Source organism: Vulpes lagopus, chromosome 11 (genome assembly GCF_018345385.1).
Source record: "Vulpes lagopus strain Blue_001 chromosome 11, ASM1834538v1, whole genome shotgun sequence".
NCBI classification, from domain to species: Eukaryota; Metazoa; Chordata; class Mammalia; order Carnivora; family Canidae; genus Vulpes; species Vulpes lagopus.
Window position 1 is genome coordinate 82971300 of NC_054834.1, and position 3342 is coordinate 82974641.

The 3342-nt window shown below is 41.8% G+C and overlaps 1 pseudogene; it reads left to right on the forward strand.

Moving 5' to 3' along the window:
• The first annotated feature begins 1729 nt into the window (after positions 1 to 1729).
• Positions 1730 to 3041, forward strand: LOC121471991 (annotated as a pseudogene).
• The last annotated feature ends 301 nt before the right edge of the window (positions 3042 to 3342 follow it).

Genomic DNA, 3342 nt, shown 5'->3' on the forward strand with positions numbered 1-3342 from the left:
GATGAGAACAAACTGAGGGTTGATGGAGGAAGGAAGGTGAGGAATGGGCTACATGAGTGATGGATATTAAGGAGGACACTTGTGATGAGCACTGGATGTTACACATACGTGATGAATCATTAAATTCTACACCTAAAACCAATGTTACACTATATATTAACTAACTAGAATTTAAGTAAAAAATTAAAGTAACAAAACAAAAATACCAACAAGCTGCACATTTAAAAGCTGTGCATTTTGCTATATGTTAATTAGACCTCAAACTTTTTTAGAAAAAAAATTGTCCTTGATTATCAGAAAGCATTTGGTGGGTAAGAAAACATTTAAATTATATTTTATTGATGAAATAAGCAAATCTCATCACCTGTGATATCCCATGTGCTCCTCCCACCTTCATTCATTATTCACACCTGATTAACAAGAAGGCTAAAGTTATAAGGGTCTGGAAATTTATCACACCTGATAAAATAGAGTCTGAATAATGGTATTAATACAGTTCTTGGTCTTCAAAAAATAATAATGTTGTTACCATTTATTCAGTGCTCACTGTGTGCTGAGGAATATAGGACTCAGCATGCATTAACTCATTTAATCTTTACAATAACCTGAAATATAGGTACTATTTTCTCATATTATAGATTTTTTTTAAACCTGAGACACAGTACATTTTCTAAGTTATATTCATTCTAGGCAGATTGGCTCTAGCACTGAACCTTTTACCACTATACTGTATAGTCTCTCAACAAAGATGGCCATTTTCACTGAAATCCACATTTACATAAGGACTATAACATCATCTTTTTATTGAGAAACATGGGTTTGCTTCTTCCACACTCAGGTCTTCATCTGGTCTCTGGTTTGTACTTCCTAAATATGCAGTATTTGGCAGTTAAACTAAGGCACACACAGGACATGACACCAAAAACACGAGCAACAAAAGCAAAAATAGACAAGTGGGACTATATCAAGCTAAAAACCTTCTGTACAGCAAAAGAAATAATCAGCAAAGTGAAAGGCAACTTACAGAATGGGGGGAAATATTTGCAAACCATATATTAGATAAGGAATTAATATCCAAAGTACCTAAGGCACTCCTAAAACTCAATAGCGAAGGAACAACAGCAACAACAACAAAACTAATAATCCAATCAAAGAATAGGCAAAGTATTTGAACAGATATACATATCTGACATACATACATATGGCTAATGAGAATATGAAAAGATACTCATCATTACTAATTAATGGGTAAATGCAAATAAAAACTACAATAAGATATCACATCACACATTAGGATGGCTATTATAAAAAAAGAAGAAGAAGAAGAAAAGTATTGGTGATAATGTGGAAAAATTGGAATGCTTGCATACTGTTGGTGGGAAAGCAAAGTAGTTCAGCCACTTTGGGAAACAGTGTGGATATTTCTCAAGAAGTTAAAAATAGAACTATTATATGATTCAGCAATTCCATTTATGCATATATATTCAAAAGAATTTGAATTCTGCACTTCCATGTCCATTGAACCATTATTCACAATATCTAAGCTATGGGAACAACTTAAATGTTTATTGATAGAGGAGTGGATAAAGAAAATGTGGTCTACACATAGAGTGGAATACTATTCAGCCCTAAAAAGGAAGACAATGCTGTCACATGCACCAGCATGGATGAACCTGGAGGACATTGTGCTACGTGAAGTAAGCCAGTCACCGAAAGACACACAGTGCATGTTTATATGAGGTATCTAAAATAGTTAAACTCGGTGTCACCTGCCAGCCGCCGGCTCCTGCGCCTGCTCTTCGGCTCCCTGCCGGCTCCAACCAACCATGCTCTCGGCCCTCGCCCGCCCTGCCGGCGCCGCTCTCCGCCGCAGCTTCAGCACCTCGGCCCAGAACAACGCTAAAGTAGCTGTGCTTGGGGCTTCCGGAGGAATTGGGCAGCCCCTTGCGCTGCTTCTCAAGAACAGCCCCTTAGTGAGCCGCCTGACCCTCTACGGTATTGCTCATACACCCGGAGTGGCCGCAGATCTGAGCCACATCGAGACCAGAGCAACCGTGAAAGGCCACCTCGGACCTGAGCAGCTGCCGGATGGCCTCAAAGGCTGCGATGTGGTGGTTATTCCAGCGGAGTCCCAAGAAAACCAGGCATGACACGGGATGACCTGTTCAGCACCAACGCCTCAATTGTGGCCACCCTGACTGCTGCCTGCGCCCAGCATTGCCCTGAGGCCATGATCTGCATCATTTCAAATCCGGTCAGCTCCACCATCCCAATTGCAACGGAGGTTTTCAAGAAACACGGAGCTTACGACCCCAATAAAATCTTCGGGGGGACGACCCTGGACATTGTCAGGGCCAACACTTTCATTGCAGAACTAAAGGGTTTGGATCCCGCGCGAGTCAATGTTCCTGTCATTGGCGGTCATGCTGGGAAGACCATCATCCCCCTGATCTCTCAGTGCACTCCCAAGGTGGACCTTCCCCGGGACCAGCTGACAGCAGTCACTGGGCGGATCCAGGAGGCCGGCACGGAGGTGGTGAAGGCCAAAGCTGGAGCAGGCTCTGCCACCCTGTCCATGGCATACGCTGGAGCTCCGTTTGTCTTCTCCCTTGTGGATGCAATGAATGGGAAGGAAGGAGTTGTCGAATGTTCCTTTGTTAAATCCAAGGAAGCCGACTGTGCCTATTTCTCCACACCATTACTGCTGGGGAAAAGGAGCATCGGGAAGAATCTAGGCATTGGCAAGATCTCCCCTTTTGAAGAGAAGATGATAGCAGAAGCCATCCCGGAGCTGAAGGCCTCCATCAAAAAGGGAGAGGAGTTTGTGAAGAACATGAAATGAAAGGGCAGTCAGCTAGCAGCCCGTTTCCCTTACTTATGAAGGCATCATGTCCCTGCAAAGCCATCTCCTGCCCTCATGTTTCCGTTGCGTTAACCACCAGTGTCATGTTAACGTCACGGCCCCTTCCAATCGCAAGTCTGTCAATGTGTGCATCAATAAAAGCAGGCTTCTGTTTTCTTTTAAAAAAAAAATAGTTAAACTCATAGAAACAGTAGAATGGTAGTTGCCAATATCTGTGGGGAAAGGAAAAGGAAGAGATTCTGTACAAAGGGTATAAAGATTTAGTTATGCGAAATGAGTAAGTTCTAGAGATCTGCTGTACAACATAGTGTTTATAGATTACAGCATTGTATTGTACTCTTAAAAATGTATTAAGAGAATGGATTTCATGTTCAGTATTCTTACTACAATAATAAAAAAAGAAAGGGAAGCCGTCATCACACAACATATAATTAGATTCATTCCATTTACTCAAAGCTTTATGTCTTGTCCTTCAATGT